This window comes from Engraulis encrasicolus, chromosome 23 (assembly GCF_034702125.1).
Source record: "Engraulis encrasicolus isolate BLACKSEA-1 chromosome 23, IST_EnEncr_1.0, whole genome shotgun sequence".
Lineage (NCBI taxonomy): Eukaryota > Metazoa > Chordata > Actinopteri > Clupeiformes > Engraulidae > Engraulis > Engraulis encrasicolus.
In genome coordinates, this window is record NC_085879.1 from 25,184,898 (window position 1) to 25,201,777 (window position 16,880).

The following is a 16,880-nucleotide window of genomic DNA, read 5'->3' on the forward strand; positions in this document are numbered from 1 at the left end:
TCGTGGAGGTACTTCAAGGGGGTCACAAACAGAATATGCTTTTCATAAAAAAGGGCAAAGCCACAGTTAAAGATTTAACCTAATTCTATAAATTGGTATTGGTAAGAGTATTCACTTCTGGATAACAAATGTATTTACTTTTCCTGTGAATTTCGAATCAAATTTAGCAATATTAATGGGCAAAAAGTGTTTCGCGTTTGGAATATGACAGGGGAAGGGGGTTGTGAAAATAATCATTTGTTGGAAAGGGGGTCCCGGCAGAAAAAAAGTTTGGGAACCACTGAACTAGAATATTCTACAGCGTATTAACACCAGGTTATATAATCCAAAAGGTAGATGAGTACATTATCACAACAGGAGAAAAGAGGAAATGTTTGAAAAAGGCAGCGTACATGGTTATGTAAAAGAAATGCAAGGGTTTTTTTTAGACTGCATAAAAGTGTGTGTTTTTTTCTCTCATCATGATTGTTTCATACCCGTTTCATAATAAAATATTTTGAAAAACACATGTGCAAGGTGCATTTGGTTTGTCCAACAATTCACTCTGTTCATCATCAATGATAAAACAAAAACTGTATGTATTTTAAAAATATTTGAATGCACTATTAAAGCATTAGCCTATGACTGATTTAAGTAATATACCGGTGGCATTTACTTCATATAGGGGAACTGAAGTTCTTTGGCTGTCACTTTCATCAACTAACTACTACATCTTAGAAATAAAGTGAGATTATGATGTTATTTGAAAAATAATCACACAGATTCTCTACCGTAAGCTATTAATCAGACGAAACAAACGAAAGTAGTGGTTTGGCCCAAATGAGAATACCTTTGACGTTGCCTTTGATCTGCTTTACACACACACACACACACACACACACACACACACACTCACTCACTCACATACTCTCTATCTCTCTCTCTATATATATATATATATCTCTGTCTCTGTCACACACACGCACAAGACACATAAACAAACACACACGCACAGACACACACACACACATAAACACACACACACACTTAACCCTGAGAGAAATGACTACTACCCCCCACATCTCTGCTTGCCAGCTTCCCACAGGAAGCTCAGCCCTCGTTCAGGCACGCATAGCATATGCACTCCACTCCACTCCTCTCCACCCCTCTCCTCTCCGCTCACTCAGGTGTGTGCCTGCAGGGGCCAGGTAGGCTAATGCAATGTGCCGTCTGTATGCGCTCAAAGAATGCTAATGACAGGGCGAGGAGAGACTTGAAAAAAGAAGCGCATGTTTTAAAAAGTCTGGGAACTGTCATGTGCTGGGTTGGCTCGCTGCCTGCAAAGCTGTAATGAGACATTTTTAAATCCCGAGGTCAAATACTGCAAGCTGTAGGCCTACTACATACTGTACATTTAGAATTAACTCTTTAGTCAAAGTCTTAAGTTTGTTTTCAGTAATCACTGTCTTGAGGATAAATGGGGGTGGAGTATACAGACTGAATGTATCATTGTTGATCATAGATCAATTTTGATCATAGATAAATTTGACATTTCTGAAAAAAAATAATACTGAGGACATGACCTCTGTGACCTCAGTGGTAGTTACGGCCATGGCTGCCTGCGACAGTAAACGTTGCGGAGTGCATCATGCCTGTATGGCCTAATACCATGAAGTGGTCTTTGTCATGCACGGTCGGTCAGGCTGGGATTGAAGGCAGCTGATTTAAGGCTCAATGATGAAATACCACAGGAAGACGGAGGGAGGGAACACAGTCATGCAGTGCATTTAAGTTAACGTTCCTTGTCAGAAATTGTGACTTATAGCCATTTGTCAGGGAGAATTTCTCAGACAGTTTGTTGCTGTGTTAGGATTAAAAACCAAAACAAAACAAAAAACATTTAACTCAGGTGATTGATAATAAATGCTTCAATCAACCACTAACCATGAATTAAATATTTTTCATTAATTCAGATGAATAATGGTTAGAAAGGAATGCTCATGCCAGTGTAAAACGGCATATAATATGTAGGCCTACAGTACGTCTCTGAGAGGGATCAAAGTGCAATGGCAGTGCTGTCTTCCCAATGCTTAATTTCTCTACTGTTTCAGAAAAAGGCAAGGTGACGTAGCAAAAAACATATTAAAAAATAATTGTAGTTGTTGTGGTTGTGATTGAAGACAAGTGATGTAGGGTCCAATGATGATGGGACAAGAGGAGAGAACATGTATGTAGGCCTATGTAGGCCTATGTCAATGAACACAGGTTGGTGGCAGTGCCGTTTTCCCCAAAGGCGTAGCCCCATAATCCACCAGTGGAACGATGTAATAGTCATTGAGAAGTTAACTACTATAGTACTACATTACTATAACATAACACAGGGTCTTTAGTAATGCACTACGATTAGGTCATTACAATTCTGGTAACAGTAAATTTATAACGCCGTGTCTAAACGGGTTAATTTCTTCTGTTTCAGAAAGATGGTTTCATTTAGTCAAAACCATTTCAGATTTTTGTTCAGTTTGTTGCACAATGCCATGTGGTTACTACACAGAGAACATTGGCCTTGCTACAGAATAAACCCATGGAGAATGGTGCCCAAATCTGTGCTTATGTGTGTACAAAAGTAGGCTGTAGGCAGTCACGACAATCAAATAATAATACAACTGTGTTTTTCACTTTTTCTTGAACTTTTAATTTATCTTATTTTATTTTACTTTTTTTGCACACTAGAACTGTGGTTTCTAAATATGTGACAGTGAATAAAACAGTAATTATTTGTAAGGGTAAAATAGTCGCAGGACGCTTTCCCCCCACTGGGTGAAGCTATTGAGCAAGGGTGGTCGCTTTGAGTGGGGTACAGGAATAAAGTTCTCTGGCGCTCGCTCAGTGCGCAGTTCAAATCTCAGAGAGGGAAAAGGGAACGTGCCATTCACAACATTGCAGCGGCACGGGACAGCAGCACGCTCCAGTCGTCCTCGACGTCATTTTCGCCGATACAAGGATCAAATACAACTTCAACGAATTCAGGAGAGCGATATTATTTCCCTGTCTGTGACCTGTCTACTTGTGAATATGGTAAGTTTCACTTCGCCGGTGCTTATGCGTGTGCGCGCGTTTGCCTTGCTGCAGACAAGCTTTACGCCAGTGGAGCGATGTCTGTTTTGCGGAGTGATTGCGGACGTTATTTCACAATGCTATGCTGATTTGTATGAAGTCCTCACTGAATAACTTCGTTCCAGCGGCGGAGTTTCAAATGTGAAATTGGTAGAACATGGATGTCAATTGTTGAATCGGTTGTTTTGTAGTCCCAAGAGACTGCGCACAGGATGGGATTAGAGGCCATGTGTAACACATTCACTGAGAGGCTTGTCTCTGGATTTCAAGTGACCATGACGACACCAAGTTGTTTAGTGTCAACAACAAACAGATATAACACTGTAAATATCTCTTCTCTCCACAGAGTACTTTTCACTTTTCAGGCCTGAGTTATTTCTTGTAACAGGATTTACAGCGTCATTAAACAGATAGAGGATATAACGGTGCTTGAAGTGGGGAAGTTTTTTATTTCCACTTTTAATTGTTCAACTTGTTAAACTGGCTTTCATATGTCATTGTCATAACTTCTCTTTTGTTGTTGGCAATGATATGTGTGGGTGTCAGGGTAAATTGTGTTTTTAAAATATGTTTCCTCATTATGTTTTCTGCTTGTCACTAGAGGGGTGTTTTTAGACTTGTGCTTTTTTTTGATCTACTAGTTTTTAAAATGTCACCAGAGGGTCGTTTTTGGACTTGCCAAATGTGCTCTTTTTGATCTACTTGTTTTAAAATGTCACCAGAGGGTCGTTTTTGGACTTGCTGAATGTACTGCTTTGGACCTCCTCTAGTTCTATCCTCCTACATGTAGCAGCTGTCACGGTGGTCTTTGAGACGGAGAGTCTGCCCCCATAAATTCTCACACACAGCACAGCACCGCACAGGAGTCCATTTGTTGCGTGTTTGGGGTGTGTGTTTGTGTGTGTGGTGTGGTGTGTAGTGGGCGAGCTTCTTGCCCCACACGCCATTGCACAGACCCCCCTTTTTGATACCCAGCAGTTTTGGGGACAAAAGCGGAGCCACCAGTGCTCCCCTATGCCAGCCAGTAACCGTGGTTACCAGAGGCCACTGGACGACCCTTGACCTTTGGAGCCATGGGCCCATTGTGAGGTGGCACTTGTTTGGGGGGGTGGGGGAAGGTGGTCAAGGGTGTGGTGGTCCAAAACGAGACCCTTTTTACGTCATGTCTGTCTTTATTCTTCTTCTTCTTCTGTGTCAGACTGAGTGGGTGGACTGCCATCAAATGTTGCCCTCCAATATTGTAGACCCCAGCCCATTCACATGCACGCACACGCACGCACACGCACGCACGCACGCGCACACACACACACACACACACACACACACACACACACACACACACACACACACACACACACACACACACATACATTTCATGCACTTAATTTGATTCCACATTACAAGTTAGCATTCTTTGGAAGCAAAATCTTTCTCTCTCTCTCTCTCTCTCTCTCTCTCTCTCTCTCTTTCTCTCTAACACCCACCCTCTCACACACACACACACACACACACACACACACACACACACACACATACATGCTTTGTACAATGAGGGCAGTGACATCACTTGACAAGTGTTTTGGATCAATCTTTTAAAAAAAACACACACACACCAAGTCAGTTCAATCGCTAGTGTGTCATCCAGTATTTATTCTGCTCCGTTGAAGATAAAACGATAAAAACACCAACCACACAGCAGAATCTCACCACAGCACAAAGAGTTTTTATCAGAGACATCTTGGCGTCCGAACAGGACACATACAGTACAGCACAGACAGACAGCTGATGATGACATAGAATGGCATGAATAGACATTGACAATGTCCGGTTTCACTCTGCTTGAGACGACAGTGTTTGTTTATGTAAGCACTAATTGTTGTGGGGCTGAACTTGAAAGCAAGTTTGTCTACCTCCCTGCCTGCCTGCTGTGTTGCCAGGTTTGGCAGCTTGGGGATAGCCGTCTGCTTGGTGAAAACGGTCAAAAACGGCCATTGAGAGGGTTTTTTCTGTAGTTTTATGAGCATAGAAATCAATACAATTTGTTTGAAATTGGGTGGAATTTAGTGTCTCCGGGCGTTTCATTTGAGAACCATTTGGGCTGGAAATGATCAGACACGTCTGGCAACGCTGCCAGCCTGCCCCGGCTGACATACTCTGGCGCTGCCGCCGACATGCCGTGATTCGGTCACGATGACGCGTCAAGAGGAGAGGAGAGGACAGGAAACAGGCAGTGCGCCTCGTCAGCTGTGTTTAGACGACTTAGCCTCACGATTGTGTGTCATCGGCCGGGGCCGGCGCAAGGCATACGCAAAGCATTAGACAAGGCGCTTGCCTAAGGCGCCAAATGTCTTGGGGCGGCAAGTCCCGAACAATTAGAAAATGAAGCGACACAATGCACTGCACTTTACATTGACAATGATTATTCGGCACATGCTGTGTGTAGGTAGTAGTAGATCAGCTGTGCTTAATCAGATGTATGACAATATGCTTACAGATACTTTCTAATTCCACGAAAGGAAAGAGGGGTGCTCGTGCTCGCCTAGGGCACCAAATTCTCTAGAACCAGCCCTGTCATCGGCTGTCTGTCACAGTGGAAAGAGGTGACGAGGGGGAGGTTTTGAAAGAGCTGAAGACAGGGTCGGTTTTGTTTGTGTGTGTGTGTGTGTGTGTGTATGTGTGTGTGTGTGTGTGTGTGTGTGTGTGTGTGTATGTGTGTGTGTGTGTGTGTTCGCGCCTGTGTTTGCTCGCGCCTGTGCGTGCTGGAGTGTGAAAGAGAGGTATGTTGCTAGTTTCTTTAGTGTGTCACTCAAAGCCATGGTGAGTAATGCGAGCCCATAGGACAGATAGCGAGACGGTGTGAGCGGAGCGGAGTGTGAACTAGTGTAGTGAGCGAAACCCAACCAGGCAGCCAAAAGGGCCGAGCGTGAGAGCCGACGCTTGGACACACACGCGCACGCACGCTCGCACGCACGTGCGCACACACACGCACGCACGCACGCGCACGCACGCACGCACACACACACACACACACACGCAGAGGAGGGGGTAGAAAGAGAGATAGAGAGAGAGTGAGAGAGTGGTGGTGGTGGTGGGGGGTGTTGAAACAGCGAGACAGAGAAAAACAGAGAGAGAGAGCAAGAGAGAGAGTGAGAGAGAGAGAGAGGGAGAGAGCTTAACACAGGGACACACACACACACACACACACACACACACACACACACACACAGAGGAGGGGGTAGAAAGAGAGAGAGAGAGAGAGAGAGAGAGAGAGAGAGAGAGAGAGAGGGAGGTGGGGGGGTGCTGAAACAGCGAGGCAGAGAAAAACAGAGAGAGAGAGGGAGAAATAGAGAGAGAGAGAGAGAGAGGGCTAAACACAGGGAGAGAGTTCCTCATGTTATATCAGCTGGTTCTCTTCCTCTGCCTCTTCCTCCGCTCTACCCCTCTCCTCCTCTGTCTCTCCTCTCTTCCTCCTTTCCTCCTCCACTTCCTCTCCTGTATCTCCTCTCCCCCTCCTTTCCTCCTCCTCTTCCTCTCCTCTCCTCCTCCTTTCAGCCTCCTCTTCCTCTCATCTCTTCGTCATTTCCTCCTCCCTTCCTCTCCTCTCTCTCCTCTCCTCCTCCTCTTCCTCTCCTCTGTCTCTCCTCTCCTCTTTCCCTCCTCCTTTCTTCCTCCTCTTCCTCTCCTCTGTCTCTCCTCTCCTCTTTGCCTCTTCCTCTCCTCCTCCTCTTTCTCTCCTCTGTCTCTGCTCCTCCACTCCTCCTCCACTCCAAATCCCTGCTCCCTCGGCCTGCTTTTGAAGTAGCCTCAGACCCCATTTCAGATGCTTGGGCGTCGTCCAGAATCATCTTGGAGGCAGAAGCAGAGGACAAGGGGAAAGTAGTGCAACACAGAGAGAGAGAGAGAGAGAGAGAGAGAGAGAGAGAGAGAGAGAGAGAGAGAGACACAGAGAGACACAGAGAGAGAGAGAGAGAGAGAGAGAGAGAGAGAGAGAGAGAGAGAGAGAGAGAAATAGGGACACACAGAGAGAGTCTAGGGACACACAGAGGGGGGTGGAGTTAGAGGAAACTAGAGTAGAAAACAGAGGAAGAGACAGGGATATATATAGAGAGAGAGATTCTACACAGAAGCCAGTGTTAATTCTCCACTTAAAGAGTACTCTGGGACCAAATGCAATATGTTAAATCAACTCTCTAAGTGTAGAATTCAGGGAGAGCGAGAGAGAGAGAGAGAGAGAGAGCTTAATATGTCTATGTCTGCTGCTGTGAGAATTAGGCCCTATAGTGTAGTCTGGTCGGGTCTAGCTAGTTATCTCCTGTTGGCAGATGCTAGTGCTGGCGTGGCCTGATGTCCCAGGGCCAGACAGTACAGGGCCCATGCTGGAGCTGTGCACTCACTAGGCCAGTAGTTTTCAAAGTGGGGGCCGGGGACCCCTGGGGGGCCGCGAGGGGATACCAGGGGGGGCGCGGCAGGTTGGCAGGAAAAATATAGTGACATAAAATTACTAATTGTACATTTACTAATTTAAAGTAGCCAAAATAAACCTAAAGTAAGCTTAACAATCCCAGTGGAATCATTTTCTTCTTAATATTGTTTATATGTAGGCGTGTTATACTTTCTGTAGTAGTGGGTTGAGGAATGCACCTTCATCGAGTTGTGAAACCGGGTGCTCCGAAAAAATACCGTGGCGCGGGGGCTTTGGCTGGAATCTACTGATATAATGGGGAGTCTTGCCATGGTAAAGATTGGGAACCCCTGCACTAGGCAGCCAGCCAGGCAGCCAGGCAGCCAGGCAGGCCAGGGCCGGCAGGGGATTCTCCCCAGGGGAGGGGCACGATAATCGGGCTGCTAATAAGGCCTGATGTCCAGCGAGCCGTGGATCTAGTACCTCCTCTCCTCATCTTCTCACTCTTGCCATCTTCATCCCTCTCTCTCTCTCTCTCTCTCTCTCTCTCTCTCTCTCTCTCTCTCTCTCTCTCTCTCTCTCTCATACTCACACTCAAGGCGTTGAAGTGATTACACTCTCTCTCTCTCGCTCTGTCTCTGTCTCTGTCTCTGTCTCTGTCGTTCTGTCTGTCAGTCTCTCTCTGCCCTGTGTGGCTCAACACTTGATCTGTCAGGCCCTAAGACTCACTCTCACTCTCTCTCTCTCTCTCTCTCTCTCTCTCTCTCTCTCTCTCTCTCTCTCTCTCTCTCCCCCCCCCACCTCTCTACCTCTGTGCTCTGTGTGGCTCAACACTTGATCTGTTAGGCCCTGAGACGGTCTCGTGCTGGATTAGATTAGGATTAGACAGATTTCACCCTCTCTCTTTAGATACGGCCACACACACACACACGCGCGCGCGCGCACACACACACACACACACACACACACACACACACACACACACACACACACACACACACACACACACACACACACACACACACACACACACACACACACACACACACACACACACACACACACACACACACACACACACACACACACAGACACACACATAAGCACATGCAGTACCGTACCTGCACTCTCACACTACTCTCTAGTCTCTACTCTTTTATGTCTATCTATCTCTCTCCCTCCCCCTCTCCCTCTTTTCTGGCGTGTTTTCGCTCTCTCTTCCTCTCATAGTTCTCCTTTTGTCTTTAACTCAGTTTATCCCTCGGGAAGAAGATTGTCTGTGCCTGTGTAATTAAAGACTGTTAACCTCCTGATCTCTCTCTCTCTCTCTCTCTCTCTCTCTCTCTCCTTTTGTAACGACATCATGACATCACTATCATCGGCGGAACTTTTTTCACCAGAGAGGGAGGTGTCTCGGCTTTCTTTTTTGGGGGTCTTTTCCAACTTTATTTGGTAGGACAGTGTGAGAGGTGGACAGGAAGTGAATTGGGAGAGGGACGGGGAGGGGTTGGCAAAGGACCCGGGTCGGGAATCGAACCCGGGTCAGCCGCATAGCAGGTGAGTGCCCTACTGGTTGGCCACGGCAGGGCCGTGGAATCACCTTTCTAAGGAAGACCATGACAAGATAGAATACGATTTCTGAAAGGAGCCCAGGGTCTCTGGAGATTGGGATTCTTTTTCCTCTGGCCAACATCAACAGTTCTTTGATATTTTGGCTTCAAAGTGCAAACCATGATGTATTTTGGGTTCTTTTTTTCTTACACGGAAGCCCTGTGGGGCATGCTTTTTTTCAAATCTTTTTCTCTTTTTTTGGTCTTGCTGGTATTTTTTGTTGTTTTTTTTAAAGGGTGAATGATGTACTTACCATGGCCCTGAGCCCTATTTTGTCCTTCCTCCCCTGCCATAGTTTGTGGTGGTGAACCAATGATTTCTGTCAGGTCCTGTTGCATTCAAGCAGTCATCCAGACAGTGCCAGCATCATGCATGTGTGAACACACATGCAGACACATATGCACGCACACATGTGCTCGAACGCACACATGCATGAACACACAGGCATGTGTGCACACACAGCCACAAACACAGATATGTAAGCGTGCACGCATACACACACACACCAATAGTCAATCACACACACTAACAGTGTCACCCAGTCAAACACATGCATGCACATGCACACACTCTCTCGCACACACACACACACACACACACACACACACACACACACACACACACACACACACACACACACACACACACACACACACACACACACACACACACACACACACTAATAGCCACATCCACACTGGGGTATTTTGTGGTCGACAATGGAAGCGTCCGGACCCCCAGGGACTGGTGCTATGGGGTTGGCTGGAGCTGTTGGGTTGGCTGGGACAGTGGTGTGGTGTGGTGGGCTTATTCTTCCAGAGGGCACAGCAAACAGTGGATGGGTGGTGGCCAGAGCAGACCAGGGAGAGGTGTGGTGTGATGTGGTGTGGTGTAGTGTGGTGTAGGATGGAGTGGTGTGGAGTGGTGTAGGGTGGTGTGGTGTGGTGTAGGGTGGTGTGGTGTGGAGTGGTGTGGTGTGGAGTGGTGTAGTGTAGTGTGGAGTGGAGTGGTGTGGTGTGGAGTGGTGTAGTGTGGAGTGGTGTGGAGTGGTGTAGTGTGGTGTAGGATGGAGTGGTGTGGAGTGGTGTAGGGTGGTGTGGTGTGGTCTGTAGTGGTGTGGTGTGGTCTGTAGTGGTGTGGTGTGGTGTGTAGTGGAGTCGTGTAGGGTGGTGTGGTGTGGTGTGGTGGTGTGGAGTGGTGTAGGGTGGTGTGGTGTGTAGTGGTGTGGTGTAGTATGGTGTGAGGTGGAGTGGTGTGGTGTGAAGTGGAGTGGTGTGAAGTGGAGTGGTGTGGTGTAGGGTGGTGTGAAGGGGTGTAGGGTGGTGTGGTGTGGTGTGGTGTGAAGTGGAGTGGTGTGGTGTGGTGTGGTGTGAAGGGGTGTAGGGTGGTGTGAAGTGGTGTAGGGTGGTGTGATGTCTAGTGGAGTGGAGTGGTGTAGGGTGGTCTGGTGTGGAGTGGTGTAGGGTGGTGTGGTGTGATGTGATGTGGTGTAGTATCGTGTAATGTGGTGTGGTGTGGTGTAGGGTGGTGTGATGTGGTGTGGTGTAGGGTGGTGTGAATTGGTGTGGTGTAGGGTAGTGTGGTGTGGAGTGGTATAGGGTGGTTTGGTGTGGTTTGGTGTAGTATAGTGTATAGTGTGGAGTGGTGTCTACTACTATGGTGTGGTGTAGTGTAGTATGGTGTGGTATGGTGTGGTGTGGCGTGGTGTAGGATGGTGCTGTGCAGTGTAGTGTGATGTAGTATGGAGTAGGGTGAAGTATGGTGTGAAGTGTTGTGCGGTGTGGTGTGTTAGTAGTATGAGTAGTATTGTGTAGTATGAGTGGGCGGTCTGGTGTAGTGTGGTGTGTTGTAGTATGGTATGGTATGTTATGGTGTGGTGTGATGTGGGGGTTGTAGTGTGTTGTTGGGGTTGTAGTGTGGTGTAGTGTATGGTGGTGTACTGCCGGAGCGCAGTGAGCCTCCTTTGTCCTCCCAAATACCACACACGGCACAGGGGAAATAAAAACAAAATCCAGAAAATGAGCGACTGGGGGGCCCTATTGTCTGGAGTTGGCACTCTGGTTACAGCACGTTAATGTCACAGAGTAGAATGGGGCGGAATGAATGAGGGAGGGAAAAAAAACATCAAACCTGCTGCTACAATGCATTGGGTGATTGCCAAGACCAGGGAATCAGGGTTGCCAGATATGCCATGATGATTTACAGCCCAAAAAATACTCAAAACCCGCCTGGAAGCACTACTAACAGTAAATCCCACCCAATTTGAACTACATTTTATTGATTTCTAGGGTCATGAATTTGCTGAAAAACCCGCCCAAATTCCCTCTTTTACACATTTCTACCCGCAGACGGCCATCCTAACCAGCCCAATTGGGTGGAAAACCGCCCAATCTGGCAACACTGCAGGGAATAACTTTGCTCTGCTTCAGTGTGTTTATATTGCTCCCTTGGTATTATAGGCCATGCAAAAACACACAGTTATGGATTAAAATGACACTGGAATACTTTCAACACTGTAAAACATTGCAGCCAGTTAAACATAAAAAAGTAAGTTGCCCTGCTGTCTTAAGATTGTAAGTTGACTCAACTTGAGAAATCCTCGAGTTGAGTAAACTTACAAGCTTAAGGCAGCAGGGCAATTTACTTTTTTTTTTTTTTAACTGGCTTGCAATGTTGCAGTGTGGATTGAAATGACACTGGAGTACGTACAATGTAGGGACTCAAAGTCTAGGAAACAGTAGTTCAAAAAGATCATGCTTTGGGATGCACTGACTTTGACAGACTTCACATTCTGTCAGTGCCTTGAAAATATGGTACTCACAAACTTCATATTCTGTGCATTGAAATGATACTAACAATAGCCAAGGACCTGATATGTAAGTTCATCAAGTATCATCAAGTCATCTAGTAGTCATTAAATTAGTTATCTACAGTTATCATCCAGTAATAACACCAGATAAGAATTTAAAAAGAAAACAAAGTACCGGTAAGTACACTGAGTTAACACAAGAATGAACTCATGCTGATTTCCCCCGCATTGCAGCACACACGCACGCACGCACGCACTCACACTCACACACACACACACACACACACACACACACACACACACACACACACACACACACACACACACACACACACACACACACATACACACACACACACACACACACTTTCCCACACAGTGTAGTGGTAGGCAATGGCAGCAGCAGGAACGTTCAAAGGCACATTTTATATGGAGCAGCTCTCAATATAATAACTGCACTGCATACTGTGTGTGTGTGTGTGTGTGTGTGTGTGTGTGTGTGTGTGTGTGTGTGTGTGTGTGTGTGTGTGTGTGTGTGTGTGTGTGTGTGTGTGTGTGTGGGCCATTGTACGGTACAGTGTGTGTGTGTGTGTGTGTGTGTGTGTGTGTGTGTGGGCCACCTACGGTACAGTCAGTGTGTGTGTGTGTGTGTGTGTGTGTGTGTGTGTGTGTGTGTGTGTGTGTGTGTGTGTGTGTGTGTGTGTGTGTGTGTGTGTGTCTCTGTGTGTATATGTGTGTGTGTGTGGGCCACGGTATGGTACAGTGTGTGTGTGTTAGTGTGTGTTTGTGTGTGTGTGTGTGTGTGTGTGTGTGTGTGTGTGTGTGTGTGTGTGGGCCACGGTATACAGTACAGTTCAGTGTAACACTCAGCAGCAGTGGGCGGGAGTCAGGCTCACTCGCCCTTATTGTGTCTTTATATAGACAAGTGGCTGCTGCCTGCCTACCCAGCAAAACAGAAAGAAAAGAAAAGAAAAAAGAGAAAAGAAAAGAAAAAAGTGAATGCGATGAAAAGGAAAAAGTAAAACAGTGCCCCGGGGATGTGAAATTGAAGAGGTGCTGCCTGTCGGCATTATGTGATGTTCATTACTAGCCAGGCCATGCCCTCCTAGTGACGCAACACTTTCAGCGTTGCTTCTAGTCAGGTCAAGAGCAAAGTTAAATAAGTTTCTGATCTCCGGAAAAATCGGGAACGCCACCCACTTTGTCGGAGACCAGTCAACCAGTAGCAAACCTAAGGAGGAGGGTCAACCATGCCATTTGGGTTAATTGCTATGCTCTTGGTCAGACCATGTCTCTAAGAGATTTGAAAGTCGATGATAATCAGGTTAATTCATCACCTGCAGCTGGGATGGGAAGGGATGGGCTGGGAAGGTGAATGGAGATGGAGTTTGTCTCCTGCAAGTTTTTTTGTTGGTTGCATTGTGAATTACAATCCCTACTGTGTTCAGTCAGTGAGACATTTTTATTGGGTTGTACCATCAGTGTGTTGTGGTCTAAGCCCCTATCCACACACATAAACACAAACAGTAAGTAAACACATGCACCAGCACACTATCACATACCACTCTGGATTAATACATTATACTCTACTCCCCTCTACTCATACTGTGGCATTGTATTAACAAGTAGCTGGGCTGGGCTGGGCTATGCTGGGCTGTGTTGGGTTGTGTTGGGCTGTGCTGGGCTGTGCTGGGCTGTGTTGTGCTGTGTTGTGTTGTGTTGTGTTGTGTTGTGTTGTGTTGTGTTGTGTTGTGTTGTGTTGTGTTGCGTTGTGTTGTGTTTTGATTTGGGCTGGGCTTGGATGGGATGGGATGGGATGAGATGGGATGGGATGGGATGGGATGGGTTGGCTTAGGGATATGATGGCATTTTTTGATCATTTATTTTTTTGTTAGCCTAAGCCCTTTTTGAGAAAAGGTGCCCTCTCCCTATTAAAACCTGAATATCTCAGCCTTCGAAGCACATAAAAACATGACATAAGTTGCATTTAAACGCTAGAATCTTCATTTTGCAGTAAAATGTGTTCATTCAGCTCTAACATAGCTACATTTTTAATAAAACAACTCAAACCTCAAGAACCTTAATGCAGCGTATATGTCGCTCCAGGTCACAATGGGTTAAATCCTTAGTGGGTCAAGAGGAGCTGTGATTCAGTTTTGACAGCAGGCCTGAGTCTGGGAGGTTGTAAATGCTTTTATTCGAGTGACAGTCCGTCAGTTGTCCAGTTTTGCCATCCGCTTTCTGTAGCTCCATGCTGCTATCACCACAGACAAACGCATGAACACACATGCACACGCACACACCATCCACACACACACACACATACAAACACACACACACACACACACACACACACACACACACACACACACACACACACACACACACACACACACACACACACACACACACACACATCATGCCCTTAGTTGACCCCGCCCCCCTCTGCCTTCCATGCCAAATAGCACTGATCCAGTTTTCATCAATACTACTAGCAGTGTCTACTGCAACCGTGTGGCAAACTCGATGCCACTACCACGAGCGCGTTATGTAACGGCCTGTCAATAGTCTCACCTCCAAAGCAAACAACAACAACAACAACAACAACACGAGAACGGAACGCTCTCATTGGATTAGTGAGTCGAGTTGTTTTGTAAGCTGCAACTGTGTGGTGCCAGCTCTGCCCTACAAAGGCAAAGTACAGTAACTACGCCAACATTTAAACTAATAAAAAGCCTTTCAGAGTATTGCTATTAGGCTTCATATTGTTTTTAGTGCAAATTTGACAATGCAATATAAAATGGAAAGTTAACTACCATAGTACTACACTACTATGACATAACACAGGACCTGAATTTCCCCTTGGGGATCAATAAAGGCACTCTACTCTACTCTACTCTACTCTATTTCACCCCTTTGTGCAGAGCCCATGCTATAACCTTACTGTCACCAAAATTGTAATGGCTATGTCTTAATCTGTTACTCAAGCCTCTCTGCAATGTCATTGCTATGTTGTTATGATGTAGTTGCATGTTTTCAGAAAATAGTGAATAGGCCTGCCGGCGACTCCATCTGCACAAAGAGGCTACGTAATGTACTACGAGTTGATCATTGCTATTTTGGTAGCATCAAATTCATCATAACGCTGTGTTTTAACAGGACAAAATAAAAGTTCAGGCCACGACGCTACTGCAGAGAAATGTACATACTACTGTATACTTGCATACAGGTGTCTTATATATTGCATTACCCTTCATGGTTAATATACCAAAACCTGTATGGATGGGTAAGCGGTTAGGGCGTCAGACTTGTAGCCCAAAGGTTGCCGGTTCGACTCCCAATCCGCCAGGTTGGTGGGGGGAGTAATCAACCAGTGCTCTCCCCCATGACTGAGGTACCCTGAGCATGGTACTGTCCTGCCGCACTGCTCCCCAGGGGCGCCATTGGGGGCTGCCCCCTTGCACGGGTGAGGCATAAATGCAATTTAGTTGTGTGCAGTGTGCAGTGAACACTTGTGTGCTGTGGAGTGCTGTGTCACAATGACAATGGGAGTTGGGGACTTAACGGGGGCTTCATTCTATTTTCTATTTTGCATCTGTTCCATTTGTCCCGCATCACTGGGTATCTTTATGTCCCGTTTTGAAAATCTGCCCTTAAAAGGCTGCCTTGAACTGCTAACTGTAGTAGTTGCTGGAAGCTCAGGTTGAAGGAAATGAGTCTAGCTCTGCGACTTTGCATTGTCTACCTCCCCCTCTCGTTCCCTCTCTTCCACTCTCTCTATCTCTCTCTCTCTCTCTCCACTTCAATCACCGTCTTTCTATGTCTATATCCCCCTCTTTCACCCCGTCTCTGTTCTCCAGCCTACCCCCCACCTAGCCTTTTCCATCTCCATCTCCATCTCTCTCTCTCTCTCTCTCTCTCTCCCTCTTTTTGTCTCTCTCTTTCTCCTTCCTTCAATCCTTCCTTGATACACTCTCCTTCTGTGTCTATATACGTATCCCCCCCCCCTCTCTCTCTTCTCTGGTCTACCCCCCACTCTGCTTTTTCCATATCTCTCTCTCTCTCTCTCTCTCTCTCTCTCTCTCTCTCTCTCTCTCTCTCTCTCTCTCCCCCTCCTCCTGTTCTCTCTCAGACAGGTAAATGAGAGGAGGAGAGCAGGCTGGGGCTTGTCCCTGGTGAACTCTGCTTGTCTGCTCTCTCTCTCTCTTTCCCTCTCTCTCTCTCTCTCTCTCTCTCTCTCTCTCTCCCTCTCTCCCTCTCTCTGTTCTCTCTCTGTTCTCTCTCTATGTTCCTCATCCACTCACTCCCCTACAGTACAATACACATACGCAGCACAAAGAAAACAGATGCTTGACTTCCACAGAAACACGCGAACATGCACTCACACACACACACACACACACACACACACACACACACACACACACACACACACACACACACACACACACACACACACACACACACACACACACACACACACACACACACACACACACACACAATCAACAGCAGAAAATGGCCCATTATTCACTCCAACCCAGTTGAAAAGGATAGCCATGCTCAACTTCCAGTAAGGAAGAAAAGTTATTTGGAGCATGAATAATAATTAAAAAAAACTCTCAAAGATGCACACCTGTATTTTTATGCACTGCACTAACCACACACACACACACACACACAATCCCTCACACGCGTGCACACGCACACACGCACACACATACACGTCTTCTCTCCCATCTCACCTCCTCCGGGTCTTCCCTGTCAACTCCAGACATCACACACACACACACACACACACACGCACACGCACACACACACACACACACACACACACACACATACACACACACACACACACACTACACACTACACACAGCAAGGTCAGCGGGGTCAGCAATGTGAGGAATTTTCCAAGTGACTGGATGAGCCTGGAGGGAGCACATAGCACATAAGGACACA

At 46.5% G+C, this 16,880-nt stretch overlaps 1 protein-coding gene across 1 annotated transcript in view; it reads left to right on the plus strand.

Annotated features, from left to right (window-relative positions):
• The first annotated feature begins 2,920 nt into the window (after window positions 1–2,920).
• Window positions 2,921–16,880, plus strand: part of n4bp3 (NEDD4 binding protein 3) — a 56,799-nt gene continuing 42,839 nt past the window's right edge. Inside the window, exon 1 of the mRNA XM_063189879.1 lies at window positions 2,921–3,057. The gene's annotated coding sequence lies outside the window, so the exon portion shown is untranslated. The remainder of the gene's footprint in view (window positions 3,058–16,880) is intronic.